Raw genomic sequence first — 15,749 nt, forward strand, 5'->3', positions numbered from 1 at the left:
TGGAAACCCAAGTGGAGAGGTGAATATTGTCCAAGGTACTAACAATAGAGAGAACCAGGAGGAAGCTGGAGGCAATTGCTTTGGCTTGGGGAGACTCCATCAAGCCAAACTAGGTTATTAGGAGAGAGATGATAGAACATGACAGAAAGAACAGGAATCTCTCTTTTTGAGGTAGACCAGCCACCATCAGACTGTCACCTTCCTTGTCCCATAGCATGGAGATGAATGGGAGAGTCAGATCACAGATGCCCATTTTGGAACTGTAAGATGATGGGGTCTTTTCCAAGTAGGCTTTGGGGGTGCTGTCTTTGGCTTTATCAATGGCAGAACCACCCAGATACTCTAAAAGTGGCTATGGAAAAATAATTACCATGAAAGGAGTTGGTCCTGGCTTAAAAGGACGAAGAAGTCCACAGTCACCTGCAGATGGGGTAGTGGAGGGCACTGTCCCAGGAACAAGGAAGGTTTAGGAATACTGCCTGTGCAAGGAAACATGGATTGGAGCAGGGCATGTTTCTTAGGGAGAAGAGAAGGTTGCACCCTTGGGAAGTCCTGGTCTCTGGCCTCTAAGCAACAGAAGTGTTAGGACTGTGCCTTCTCCTGCTCTGAGCCCGTAGGACCAAGCACAGTGCCTGACACATGGCAAGTGCTCAGGAAAAGTCTGCTGACTTAATGAAAGGGCTGGTTACAAAATAAGGGGCAGCGAAGTGTTCCCTTTGACTCAGGTCAGAATGGAAATAAGTGGGCTTCACTGTAGTACAATGTTTTTAGGTTAGTGGAGGTTGGTTGTAGAGTGAATGAAACTTGTAGCTTAAAGAAAGAGAAGCCTAGAGAACATAGTGGGATTTCCTCCTGGGAGGAATAAAAGGGGATGGCTTTTTAAATGGGATGGGTTTTCTTCCATTTCAGAAGGTGCAGATGGGATGTTTTCTAGCCTTAGAATTTCTTCATTCTTACTAGTAATGTAGTGATACAGTGGTATTATTTCATATTTGTGGGATACTTATTTTTTAATGATGCTGTCATATTCCCGTTCTTTTTAGATGCTCACAGTAAGTAGTTCTGTGACATAGGCAAGTCAGAAATTATTTTCTCCATTTTGATTTCACAAATTGAGGCTCAGAAGTAAAGTGACAGTTTAAGGCCAATGCACTAGTAGCAATAGTGCCCATGCTGGAACCCACGGCTGATTTCTGGCTTGGTTCTTAGGGTAAAGTACAGGGTCACAGGGCTGCAGATGCTGCAAATCAAGACAAACCAGAGACTAGAGCACAGATCAGTGGTGTGGGCTGGGATGGTGCTATGGGTCGAATTCCTCACTCTCCTAATAACCTAGTTCTGCGTTCCCCTCCTGCACCAAATTCATACATGGAAGTCCTAATCCCAGTCCCTCAGAATGTGCCCTTATTTGGAGATAGGAACTTTGTAGAGGTGATCATGTTATAATGAGGTCATTAGGATGGACCTTTATCCTATGACTGATGTCCTTATGAAGAGGAAAATCTAGGGATAGGCACATATACAGGGACACGCCATATAAACTTGAAGACAGCCATCTGCAAGCCAAAGAGGGTGCCTGGGACAGATCCTTCCCTCCCAGCCCTCAGAAGGAACCAACTCTACTGACTTTGGACCTCTAGGCTCCAGAACTGTGGGACAATACATTTCTGTTGTTTAAGCCCCACAGCTGGTGGTGCTTTGTAACAGCAGCCCTAGCAAATGAATACAGACAGGACAGGGAGGAGTGGGTCTTCTCTGAGGCCTGGCAATTTCCACTGGCCATGGTTCTCTGGAACCCACCCCCCAGGGCACAAAGCTGCCTTCGGGGAGCAGCATCACACCCTGCTAAGGAGACCCCAGGTGACTGGGGAGCGGCTACCAGGGTGGGTAAGATCTGATGGGGGTGGCGGCTACAAGAGACAGGAAAGAGGGAAGGTGGGGAGAGAAGGCTGGTTACGTGTCTCACGCCCGGCACCCAGTGGCAAGCTGGAATGCCATTAGTGTTCCTGCTTCCAGGGTGAGGACCGTGTTGGCCAGGACAGCAGTTGCTGGTTGCCCGGTTGCCCTGTTCAGACACTAATGTACCCTCAAGTAACTGCAGATGGAGCCAGTGACAACAGACAGGCACCAGCCTCTGCTACTGCACCATTTCTTTTTCTTTTTTTTTGAGACGGAGTCTCGCTCTGCCGCCCAGGCTGGAGTGCAATGGCCGGATCTCGGCTCACTGCAAGCTCTGCCTCCCAGGTTCACGCCATTCTCCTGCCTCAGTCTCCCGAGTAGCTGGGACTACAGGCGCCCGCCACCGCACCCGGCTAGTTTTTTGTATTTTTTAGTAGAGACGGGGTTTCACCGTGTTAGCCAGGATGGTCTCGATCTCCTGACCTCGTGATCCGCCCGTCTCGGCCTCCCAAAGTGCTGGGATTACAGGCTTGAGCCACCGCGCCCGGCCCACCGCACCATTTCTGAGGCCATCAAGTGCATCTGGATGGCTGCTTGTGGGAGGCCTTCCTGTCCTGTCCCCAACTTGCCCAGTCATAATAGTTCAGGTGTGCTTGCTAAAGACTAACCTCTTCCTACCTAAAGCTAGTAGACTTGAGCACATCCCGGGAAGCCTATCAAACAAGAAACAGAGTATTATTGGCAGGCAGTTTGGTGTGGCTGTAGCAGAAGAAAAAAGATGAGGCAGGAGATCTAGCCAGGGACCAGATCCTGGAGCAGCCAATGAGCCTCACCCAGGAGTTTGTGCTCTCTCTTAAAGGAGGTGGGGAGCCACGCAGAACGCTAGGCAGGGGAAAGACGGGTGAGACTTGCATTTCATAAAGATCCCTTCAGCACTGGTGCAGATGATGGATGGGAGGAGATGAGCTCAGAGAAGGGAGGCCGGCTGGGAGACTGTTGCCATATTCCAGGTGGGAGATGGTGGGCTTGCCTCTCCTGCTTCTTCCCACTCTCTGAAGATGACCAGAGATCAGAAAGCAGGGGAAGAACCCTGTTTTATCCTGACATTCATCCCTGCCATGCTGATGCAGAGAGCAGGGGAGGGGCTGAGAAAATAGCTCCCATTCCCTAGACAGTGCCTGAGATCATCTGGAGGAGACACCAGCTGGACTTGGTTGGACTCACAGGGAGGCCACATGGGGCAGGGGAGGCTTCAGAACTAACAGAGCTGGCTGGAGCTGTGCTGCAGCACTGACCAGTGAGCAACTCTCAGGCTTCTCTGAGCTTTAGTTTCCTCACCTATAAAACATCGATCCTAATAGTAAGACCCTCCTCACATGATTCATGTGAAAAGCAAATGAGCCGACACATGGGCAGAAGTGCCCAGAATGAAGTACCTAATAAGGGTGAGTTCAATAAGTAGAAACAAAATGCCAAAGTGCGGTTTAGAGATCATCAAATTCTACCCCCCTCCTTTTTTCCTTTTTCGGGTATGAAAGTGGAGATGCAGAGAGGTGGAGTGAGTTCTCCACGGAGACATAATGAACTATTAGGTGGCATACTTCCCAGGTTAGCATGTAGCTACCAGTGACATAGACTGGAAACGTGAGGCCAGTCAGGAAGACTAGCCACATGGGAGACACCAAGGGACCAGACGGCTTGGGAATGGAGAGGAAATGATGAATCAGAGACATTCCAGGAAGAGACAGTGGTGCTAAGTGACAGAGTGGGTGAAGCAGAGGAAGAGGGCAAGGATGACCCCAGTGTCTTTTGTTGGACGTATTGGACAAAGAGTGATGTCTATATCAGAGTAGGGTGATGACAAAGGAAGCCTATTAAGTCACAGGTGATAATGGTACATTTCTGGACTTCCTGTGTTCGAGGTGACAAGGTTCTAAAGTGAAGAGGACTTGGATGATCATGTGAGAGGGAGTTCCAGGCTGAAGAAATATTTTTAACCAGCTGCATTGACCTCAGAGGGTAAACATTTTGTTGGGGGAAACAGCAGTTGGATCCCATGGGTGGACTCTGCTACAAGCATTAATCCTACCCCTCTGGAACCAGGACATATTAATAAATGTGACTGGTATAAAGTTCAATGCACAGACACTCACAAAGAGGCCACTAAGTGCTAGGCACTATGTGCAAGAGAAAAAAATAGTAGGCAAACTTTCTAGCCCAAAGATACTATAATCCAGTTGGCTGGATTATATATTATATATACTTGTGAAAAGGTAACTAAAAGTCAGAGACAGGTAATAGTTCGGTAAAGAAAGTCTTGAGGCAGCACGCAAGTTATTTCTGCATGAATGGCAATTCTTACTGTAGGAGTCCCAACGAGGAAAAGAGAGCTTCAGGCTGTGGGATGGTGTGGGAGGCCCTTGTAAAAGGCCTTGAAGGCTGGAGATTGTCCCTAGTTCCGTCTTTGTTCTGGGTGTCTACCAGTGGTCTCTCTCATTGGTTATTGTCTATCAACAGCCATCAGTAGCCATTCTGCCCAGCAATGCCATGCTGATTGCAGAATCCTGGGGTCTCCTGTTTGGAAAGTTTTCACTTTGATTGTGATAACTGCTTTCTGCATCGGTTCTGCCTACTCCTATTTTCAGCGTAATTACTCACATCCCAGGCAATAATGATGCCCATGCATCATGCAAAGATCATAATTTTCTGATCAACCTCTATCATAAAGAGGCCTGGAGAGTGGAGTAGCAAAGGTATATTAATCCTGACTAGTGCCTGGCCCTGGACCTCCAGGACAAGTGATAAACGTTTAATAGCCCAATAATACCTGTTTTATAATTTTTGGATCTCATTGCTTGCTAATTCTAAGTTTATTAAATAACCATAAACTTTACGTTGTTGTAAAGACATAATTGTTACTTCATTGCTTATTTCATATGAGTTAATTATACTAGAACCAAGTTTTCCCCCATTCATATTAAGTATCAATTAGTTGTTTTAAACTATTGATTTGTATTTAATTAACTATGCTATTACATACCAATTAAATTCATATAAGAGGAATCTGAAACAGCTGTGGTCTTAAATTAAGTTTTTGAAATAATGAGTTCTATAACATTTCATGTCAAGTTATTGTCAGTTAGGAAGAGATGACAGTCATTTGTGATAATTCCAAAAAGTTGTTGTGACCTACCAGCCCCTCTCACTAGCTCCCGCAGGTAGCAAGTTTCCCTCACACACCTGCTGATCACATGCCGATCAGCACCTTACAGCTTGGTAGGCAGTGGAAGCGCTTAACACTGTAACACTGGGGTAACCCTTTGCCAGCCCTGCCTTCTCCAGCCTGCTCCAGCCATGCCATTATTTGGCTGGTACAGCTCCATCCCCCATGCGGCCAAGGTAGGCATTATTAGCAACTCCTCACCACCAGCTGTGGGGTCTAGAATTATCTGTGCTGTTATGTCTCAGATCCCGTATGCCTGCAGGAAATCTACATGCCCGTGTGGTCATCTATCCTTTGGCTTCTTCGAATCTCTGCTTACTGGCTTAAGTCTGTACATCTCAGGTGGGAAAAAAGATGGCAGACGTCTGCTGAGCCACAATGGGCATTAACTTTTCTCATCTTATTTCACCCTCACAACACCTTTATGATCACAGATGTTATTGTCCTTGTTATTTCGCAAGAAACTGACATTTTAGAGGAGTGAGGAGTTTGTCCTGAGTCCCACAGCTGGTGAGTGGTGAGGCTTGCCATACACCTGCCTCTATGTTGGTGCTTGTTGGTGCGTCATGCCATGCTCTGTCTCCATTCTCTGTGAGATTTGACTCCTAACTAATTCGGAGTCTCAGCCCTTTGGGCTGGGTTTTCAACACCTTGCCTAGCTCTTGTCATCTTTCTTTCCTTGGAGGGCTGGGTTCCTCCCCTACCCTCAGACACTGACTGGGATCTTTCTCCCAACTGATGAATGGCCTGGAATTCCAACAGAGCCATCAGCTTTCTCTGGGGCACTTGGCCATCAACATGGGACCCAAGATTGGCAGAGTTCACCCCACTCCTCCGTACACCAAAAGTGGGACACTGGTTACTCCCTTTGGAGGCTGGGTGCAGCCCAGCCTTGCCCCTCTCCCTTGGCCAGCATCACCAAGGGTCTGCCCACCTGGGACCAAGTTCATGTAGTTGACCATCACAATGAAAGCTCCCATGTTCTGATTGTTATGCTTCATTAGTCTCTGGGCTAAGCACTTTACATGCCTTACCTTCTTTATTCCTCATCAAAACTCTATAAGGTAAGTGCTGTTATTATTCCTATTTGACAGAAAGGAAACTGAGGATCCAAAAGGTTACATAACTTCCCCAAGGTCACATAGCTAGTAAGTGCTGAGGTTAGTAAAGCTAATCATGAATGAGATTCTTTGGACTTCCAGTATAATCCCTTTGTGAGAGGGGTGGAGGGTGGGGGGTGTTAAATAATGTTGGTTAAATAATTTTATGGCAAACAGTTTTATCCCATGTACAAGGATGCCTCAGCCCGTTTCTGACTTAAGGTGTCTAATCCCAGTGAGTTACTTGCTAGGTGGGGGAACAGAGAAACAGGATCGTGAAGGCCATTCTTGTCCTCCAGTCTGTCTTCCACTCACCCTGTGAGGAACAGGAGCTGCCAAAAGCCACATGCCTGAGGGCTGTTAGACTTTTCCTAAGAGCAAGTTGGAAGTCGTGACTAGTGTTTGAATGGGGCCAGATGCTTGACAGCTGTGTGTCCTACCCATGGGGAGGCTCAGCCTGGTCCATTCAGTCCGTCATAGCTGGGAGGCCATGCAGGAAAAGGCATCTCTGTTTTCCTTATTTCTAGAAGGACCAAGAGTTCCCGAAAGACCAAGACTGAAGGCAAAAAGGAGGCAGGCAAAGTCCCGGCCTGCCTCCAAGTATTCCCTTCCCCAGCCCCTACAGTTCTTTTGAAGCCAAGATTTTGCAAAGCCAGAGACCCAATAAGAGGTTATACATACAAGATTGATTTGTGAAATTAGTCTTTGCACAGATTGGCGAATGTATGGATTATTAGCTTTGCTGTACAGGTGAGGCTCAGGGAAGTCAAGCAATTTTCCTAAAGTCACACAACTGGGAAATGGAGGACCCAGGATTAGAACCCAGGCCCATTTGGTGCCAGAGCCCAGGCCTGCTGTGCCCTTCTTCCAGGATGCAGTCCCAATGTCATGCATACAGCCCAGCTGACCAGCAGAGACCCCAGTGGGAAGAGGGGAACCCCCAGCAGTGCTGCTGATGGAGTCATGGCATCACTGTCAGGTGGTCAGGAGCACTGAGAAGCCCTGTGGGCGTGAGGCCCCTGGAGAGCTCATTTCTCAGGGACTGGAGAGGCAGGGAGGTGGGGTGAAGTGGGGAAGCGTGGAGAGTGCCTGTCTACTTGGTGTGCGGGCAGCAGGGGTGGGGCTGCTGTTTAGTGATGGGCTTACAAACCTTCTTGTCACCTATTTACGGCCCACATAAAACTCTGAACACAGAGGATTAACTGAGAGGGTCCCAGAAGGGCCACACGCTGACTTTAAATAATTGATCACTGGAGTCAGGCAGGAAGGTCCAGCCCTTGCCCTCAGGCCCCTCACATGCTGCTGAATGAGTAGGGGTCGGGGGAGATGTCTGTACTCACTTGGCACAAGGGAAGAGGGCAGAGAGAGAACAAAATGTCCTGCGAGTAGGGAGTGCAGGGTTTTTAGGGGTGGAGAGGGTGGGCTAAGGTCCAGTGGGCTGCGAATGCCCCCTCCACATTCTGGGTGGAAAAGCAGCACGGGAGAGAGGCCAGCGGACAGCACGTCCTTGCCCCCAGCCAAGACACAGTCACAGCTGCCTGGTTCACAGTCCAGTGGGCATGCCTTGCCTCGTGGGGTGGGTCCTGTTCATCCAGGAATGCTGCGCACCTTCACTGGGGTGGAAGGAGGGAGGGCTGTCCAGCTCTCCCTGCTGTCTCTCCTCTCCCACACGTTTCCGCAGAGAGGACTGTCCTCTAGGGCACTGTAACTTGGGCCACCTTGGGAGCTGAGGCCAGTGAGAAGCAGAGGACGAGGAACTGGTGCCATCTCCCCAACAGCAGAGCCAAGCCCAGGCAGCTACCCGCTTCCCCCACCCACTCCAGCCCACACAGCAAGGAGGGAAAGTAGGCGGTGGGGTTAGGAGAGGACCCAGAGGAAAAGGCGGGGAACCCCGCTGTCCTCCCATTACTGAAATCCTCCTTGAGCCTTACACACCCCATTACGACGCTGTATCTTATAATTAAATTGAATCTGCCAGTTACCTCTCAGCACGGCAGCAATTCAAGCTCATTGGAGGCTTTCTTTGTTTATTTTCATTTATTTATTTATATAGTAATTATTTATCTAGCTATCCAGATAGCTGGATGGAGGCCCTAGCCCAGTGTTTCTTTTGTCTTCAAAAACAAGAAAGCTCAAATGCAGTCTCTCCCACTTCAGGTCAAGACAGGAGAGGAATAACAGAGACCACAGGGTGGCAGCGGATCCACGGGGGGACCTCTTGCTGGGGGGATATGGCTGGGACAGGGTTAAGGTCAAGATTGCAGGGGAAGCTTTGTCTGCCTGCCAGGCATGGCCTGGATCCTGCTCCTGATTCTACCCATTCTGTTCTTGTCAAAGATACTTTATGGAAACTCCACACATTCCAGAAATCTCCATGGAAGCCCCTTACAGGCCCCAGACCAGGAGCCTCATTCTGAGGGACTAGAACATGGGTTGCAGAATGTGGAAACCAGGTTAACTGAGTATTATCGGCAACTAACACACCTGCAGATCTTTGCAGTTGGAGAAGCAAGTACATGTTCTTCTTTAACCCTGAACATTCATGGAGGACACTGAGGATCAGAGAGGTGCCACAACCTCCCTTGCTCAAAATCACCCCGCTGCTAATGGCAGGGCTGGGATTTGACCACTATGCTTGGGGTAAAACCAAACTCCCCCACCTCCGTCAGAGCCCCAGATCCAAGCTGGTGGCCCAGCAACAAAAATCAAAGCTCCTTTCTTCTCTTTAATGATAACCTTTCAGCAGTGAGGGGGCAAAGGAGAGCATGATGGCTTTGAGCACGGAATCAACCTCAAACAGATCCAGGGGAGTGATTCTGAGCCACCAGCCATCACTCAATAAGAACATGAAAGTTTATTTACCACGAGGCCAGCCCAGTAGGAGGCAGATTGCTAATAGGCATGCCACAGACTGCACAGACCCTGCACGTCAATAGCTGAGCCCCAGAGAGCTGACTGCTTTTGGGGTTATCCGACCTAGCAGGCCCACCAGAGCAAAGGATGAGGGTGGCTGGGATAGTGTGTGCTTACATGTGTGCATGCATTTGGAGAATGGGAAGGAATTCCAGACTTGAGATGGCTCCTTAGACTTAAATCTCCCTTGAAGAGAAAATGCTGTTTATGCACCACTTCCACCCTTGCCTACATACTCCTGCCAACCCATTCATTTGGTTATTCATGAGCTGCTTAATACTTCTTGGAATAGGAAGGAATGGTACCAGAAAATACCTGGGTCCACACTGGCAATTCCTGGGTCTATTCAGGAACAATCATGCTTACAAGGTTTTCGGTGCACATGGGAGGTGGGGATCCGTGTGCCTCTGGGACCTATTTACCCAGATGAACCACTGGGGTTCTTGACTCAGGCTCTGTCAGTCCACAGGGGGTGGTCATGGCAATGTGGAGGAGGCCAGTGGCCCAGGGCCTGAGCTACAGGAGAATTTATACCTCTTGTTCATCTGGAGAAAGTTCTCTGGACAGAGGACACAGTGAGGGAGCCTGGTTTAAAAGAAAGGGGCTTAAGCTAAGAAGCCCAGGGAGTAGGAAGTTCTATGCTACTCTGGCTTAAAGCTTTGGACAGTTGGGGCAGGTTCTCTCTTGGCTCCTGAGGCCAAGAGAAGCCAGCCTAGGAAGGTTGGACCATTGATCCCACAGCCCTGGGGCCTTCTCACACAGTAGTGTGGGCATCACAACCACCTCTTAGCTCTTGATCACAGATGTCTGCCTTCAGTCTCCTCAATGTGTACAATGGAGAGGTCTTGGGCTGCAATGAGGACTGGAGATAATACTGGGAGGTAAGGGTAAAGAGAGGTGTGTTCCTAAACCGTGTCTAAATGTATGGAACCAAGGCTGGACATGTCGTAAGCCCCTATAAATGGTACTTAGTTAGAAATATAATATATTATTAGAAAGTACAGGGGTATGCTAAAAGTCCAGAAAATAATAAGATACTCTAAGATTAGCCTGAGAATTCCAGTTCTGTAGCTTGAATAGAGACTGATATGCTGTTGGAGTTAATACCCACAGCAGCTCAGGGAACAGCTTTGTTCAGCTCTCAGAGAAAGGGGCTGCCTGGTGGCTGTCCTACTGGGGCTGCTATTCCTTCTATCGGGGATTCTCACACCCCTCTCAAGCATCACATTTCATTCACAGTTCAAGAGCCCCCAAGAAACTCCTCTGTGTGTGGCCTTCTCTACCCCTACCATTGCAGATGGGCATCCCGTCCTCTGGGCACCCCCCAACTGCCTTATTCATACCTCTTCATTCATTCATACCTTTGCTATGAGACTGCCTTATAGATGCAACCATGGTTTTGTATTTTTGCTCCACCCCTCCCAGACTGTGAGGTGGGAACCATCTCTATTAATCTCTAGAACCTGGCACAGGGCCTGGCACATCGTAGGCACTCAGTGCACATGTATATGTGACGAGTGACTCCACAGACAGGGATGATCTACTCTAATTCAACAGATTAATATTTGATTTGGCACTGTGTGCCCCTTCAAAATTCTGGGGGCCAAGGTGAGGGCTGAGGTCTGAGATCTTCTCTGCTGGTTTGAGAACGGGACTCTGAGCAGGGCTCCAGCCTTGCCCCTTCCTCCTACCTTCATTTGTCCTTCCTTTTACAGAACTGTAAGTCAGCCTCAGGTATGGGTCAGCTTTATGTAGTTAGCCTTCCAGTCATTCAGGTTTTTATCTTTGAGTTTATTCTAATGTCATTCATTCATTCTCATTCATTCATTCATTCAAGGAGAACTCACTCTGTGTCAGTTCTGGCTGTTATGAATATTGTGATGAACAAGATAGACAAGAATTTTTGCCTTCCTGAGCTTCCATTTTAGACAGCCTCTATTTAGGTCCTTTCCCTTACACGTAATTTAGTTGTAAGAAGTTTCCTGTGGGCTTGGGCAAATTATTAAACATCCCTGGACCTCAGCATCCCCAAAATGCTCTCACCAAACCCTATCTCAAGCTGGCAGTGTGCCACCCATCACAGCTTGGCCTTGCATGGCTGGTGCTCGGTACCTCTAGTTGGTTTGAATGTGGGTGCACACGCATGTACGAGTTCATTAATTTGCTTCCTTTCTTCTTGGGCACTTAGGTTTTTGATGCACACTGAGAGGGTCCTTTTTAATCAGCTGAGGAGCAAGGGATTCCTGAGCCACAGATGAAGCTCTCCCTACTGGAATGCAAAAGGAAGGACAAGAGCTGGGCCTTTGCTGAGATGCTGCTACGTGCTGGGCACTTTACACACATGGAGTTATGCCATTTAGTCCACACTGTAACTGGGCAGGGAGTTGTTGCTTCCTGTACTTCTCATACGAGAAGACTGAGGCTCAGAGAGGCTCAAGGGCTCCCATAACTGAGGACCTGTGCCTTTGCTGCTGATGGCCACTCTGGGCGGGGGTGGGGGGGAGGGCATTGGGGCTCAGTCCACGTGGAAGGAAGAGAGAAATAGAATGTCACAGAGCCCTCTTTCAATAAAGGGCTCAGCAAAATGTTTGTCTTGGCAGTGTTTCATATCGACCCAGTATGTGGCACATGGATTAAGTATGCAGTTTGGTGGTCTTTAAAGGATGAACATTTTCTCTAGGATCAATAAGCTGAGTGAGTTTGGGTCTGAATTCATCAAAATGTCACCTGAAACAAATTTAGTATCAGGACTTCTGCACTCAGGTCAGGTCGATGGGAGGGGGCAGGGACAAAACCCAAGGAATACCAGGTCTCTGGGAAAAGGTCCAGGGTGCCTGTTGGACAAATTTGGGTCTGATAACTCAGAGTGGGGAGGGGGCCCTGCTGGCAACCAGCATCCTAGAAACTAACCGCTGGCCTGGCACAGTGGCTTATGCTTGTAATCCCAGCACTTTGGAAGGCCGAGGCAGGTGGATCACCTGAGGTCAGGAGATGGAGACCAGCCTGGCCAATGTGGCGAAACCCCATCTCTACTAAAAAAAAAAAAAATTAGCCAGGCGTGGTGGCAGGTGCCTGTAACCCCAGTTATTTGGGAGGCTGAGGCAGAAGAATAGCTTGAACGCGGGAAGCGGAGCTTGCAGTGAGCTGAGATTGTGTCACTGCACTCCAGCCTAGGCAACAGAGCAAGACTCTGTCTCAATTAAATAAAAAAAGAAAAGAAGAAGCTAACCGTCCTGCCTCTGGTCTAGATGTCATCCTTACCTTCAGAGAGAATAGCTGAGTGAGAGGCTGTGTGATGACCGCCCAGTTCTAGATTCATTGAACAAAAAGGGTCTTTGAGGTTAATCAGTGCCGTTCTCACACCCAGTGCTAAAGGATTCCCTTGTTAGCACCTTGGAGAAGTAGTCACATGGGTTTCCCTTGGATCGTTCTAAAGACAGGGAGCTCATTACTTTGGAAGCTATGCTTTTCATTTTTGGAGAGTTTAAATAATTTTAGAGTTCTTCTATGTTGAGTTTAAATATTCCCTACAGCCTTGCGACTTTGCCTCATTAGTCCCAAATCTGCACCGTGAGGCAACACAGAATGAGACTAATCCCTCTTCCACTCAACTACTGAGAAGTTTAACAGACAATCTTTTCTTTTCCAAAATAAACAACCCTGAGGCTGTTTGGGTCCTGGGACGCTTGCAGCCCAGGAAATGCTCCCTCCCTCTCCCCTTAGACTCTGGCTTCGTTCCCTGGTCCTTCCTCAGCATCTCACAAAGAAAGAGGAGGGCAAAATGGGAATTCATTGGAAGAGAGCCTTCGTTCACATACTAGGAAAGAAAAGGGATGATCGTGGGCTTGGCGTGAACTTCCACATGAGCGCGACTCGGCGCCTACCTGCTAATAGGAGCGGGAGTGTGTACTGTGCATACAGGTGGGGACGGGGTGAGAACTTGGGGTGTGGCATGTCCCTGTGGGTGGGCACATTGTGAACAGTAAGTATCATGAACGTGTGGAGCACGTGGGTGAGCACGTATGCGTATACACATGCTTAGGTCCTGGGGGAGGGACTCAGAATCCGCCTCACACCATGGACAGTTCTGGCAATGGGTATGGCAAACTATTCCTGACCAACAGGCTTCCGGACTTCTGACTCAGCACCAGTCCTGCTCCTTCTGTCTCAATGACTGTCCCCTGTCCCTGGAGATGTAAGAGTTCCAGGCTCTCCTATCACACCTAGTCTGGACTTACTGATTCCAAGGTGAAAATGAGCCACCACGTATTGGCCATCTATGAGCAAGTATCTTCCCTGCAAAACGCTTTTCACACACTCTCTCACTTAGCCTCATCATGCCTAGAGAAAGGACTTTCTGTGACTTATGAAGACAACGAGGACCGGCAAGGCGAGACAACTGTCTGAGGCCACACAGCAACAGAACGAGACTGGATCAAACCCAAAGCCCATGCTCTGTCTGTGTGCTGCCTCCAAGAAGCCAAGGCCAAGAAAGCCATGCACCAGAGCTCACCAATGTCGCAGAGAGGCCCTCCCTTCCTGCCAGCCATCGACGGTCCTGGAGGATGAACGGGTCGTCTGAAACAGATGATTGTGGTGCGGGCCCCAGGGAGTTCCACCAAGAGCCTTAGGATTTATCATGTGGGAGGGCAGTTAGCTCCCAAACGCAGGTGAGTATAAAATCCAGTTTCTTAAATTGCATCCAGGGCCAGGGGGTGCGAGCTGCTCTGTCAGTTATGACTTCCTTGGGTACCTGAGAGTGCAGCTCCTCATTTCCTAAATCCTCCTGCTTGTTGCCTGAGCTTTTATCTCTCTGATTTACTTATTAGATTTCTACTAAGTCTTTTCTGTGCAGAGTGCTCAGCGTCCCCGGGATCCACTCTCTAATTTAACGAATAACTTCTCCCAGGAACAAACGGGGCCCAGGTTCATGCAGGAAGCCAGTGGAAGAGGAGAACTGGGGAGACAGTGAGAAGAGGGGCAGAAAAAACAGGGTGGGGTACAAAGGAGGCAAATGCACCTGTGGCCCTAGAGTGGGGAGCCCTGAGGGGGATGGCATTTGTATCTGGAGTTGTACCTGGATCTGGACAATGCTTCCAGGTTACCACTGCTGGTAAGCAATGTGCCCAAACACCCTCTCTGGTCTCATGACCCCCTGTCTCTCTCCACCTCTGTGTGATGTTTTTCTGTTCACCTGTCTGTCTCCTTGAATTGTGAGGTCCTTAAAAGAGGAAGCCAAGTCATTTTTTTTTTTTTTTTGAGGCAAAGTCTTGCTCTGTCCAGGCTGGAGTACAGTGGTGCGATCTTGGCTCACCGCAATCCCCGCCTTCCGGGTTCATGCCATTCTCCTTCGTCAGTCTCCCGAGTAGCTGGGACTACACACCACCATGCCCGGCTAATTTTTAGTAATTTTTTGTAGAGATGGGGTTTCACTGTGTTAGCCAGGATGGTCTCAATCTCCTGACCTTGTGATCCACCCGCCTCTGCCTCCCAAAGTGCTGGGATTACAGACATGAGTCACTGTGCCCGGCCCCAAGTCATCTTTTAACACTTGTCACTTGTCACTGTGTCTGGTCCACAGTAGGAATTTGACACATACTGGCTGGAGGGGCCAGTTATGGGGCACAGCTGAAAGCATAAAGATGCACTGGATGGCGCTGCAGCCCCCAGAGGACCCGCAGTTGGGGAGACAGGGTGTGTACACAAAGGACAGCCAAAGACACCATGGCTGGGCTGGCCAGGGAGGTCTTTGTGGAGGAGGTTGGACTAGACCGGGCCACCTGTAGTGCTGGGGACTGGTCAGCCAGAGAGCAGGAGAGCATTCTAGGAGGAGGAATGGCTGAGCCAAGGGTTCAGGTAGCGATGGGCAAGGGTGGCCCTGAGTGGAAGGCAGGACCTGTGCAGGGAAGTCTGGAAAGGTCAGTGGAGGTATACTGTGGAGGGCTTTGAGCACAGAGGGTGGAGCCTGGAATTTCTTCTCCTGTGTTGGAGCCTCTTGTTCGCCCTGGCTCAGCCCTGTGTGCTGTCAGGCACATTTGTTCACTGCCCTCCTGCAGGAGGGGGCCTGGCACAGTTTCTGTGCACCCTGGACAAGCAGGGCCACATGTGGTCCAGGACTGCTCTGCCCTGTCTTCCCCTCTGATTCAGGAAGGAAGAACTTGCCCTGGACTCTGTCTGTCTAAAATAACCTCCCTCCCCAGCCCCACCTGGCCCTACCTGTTCTAGGAGTTTCTAGTTTTTTTTTTTTTTCTTCTTCTTCCTTGACGTTACAGTCTCCGGGTTGCACTTAAACCTCAATGGCATCCCCTTTCAGTCTTTGCATGTGCTTCATAAATAAATGACTCTTTTGTGCAGATCCACTGCCTATGGTGAAGTAGGTGCTCACATAAATGCCAGGTCCTAGCTCTGGAAAGGGTTAGACAGCCCTTCTCAAACCATGCCTGCAATGCCAGTTTAAAGAACATGGAGGCGGGACAGCAGCCATGGGAATGAAGAGTGGCAGATAAAATCAGCGCCCCAGAAGCTCTGGGGCCTCCCCTCATTGCTTAGATTTTCAAATATAATTTTGCTATAGTTTGGGGGTTTAGAGCTGGTCACATTATTATTATTATTAT

The 15,749-nt window shown here is 49.1% G+C and overlaps 1 protein-coding gene across 2 annotated transcripts in view; it reads right to left on the bottom strand.

The window, feature by feature from the left end:
* KIRREL3 (kirre like nephrin family adhesion molecule 3) overlaps positions 1-15,749 on the bottom strand; it is a 575,536-nt gene that overhangs the window by 137,593 nt on the left and 422,194 nt on the right. The gene's annotated exons all lie outside the window — the stretch shown is intronic.

This window comes from Theropithecus gelada, chromosome 14 (genome assembly GCF_003255815.1).
Source record: "Theropithecus gelada isolate Dixy chromosome 14, Tgel_1.0, whole genome shotgun sequence".
NCBI classification, from domain to species: Eukaryota; Metazoa; Chordata; class Mammalia; order Primates; family Cercopithecidae; genus Theropithecus; species Theropithecus gelada.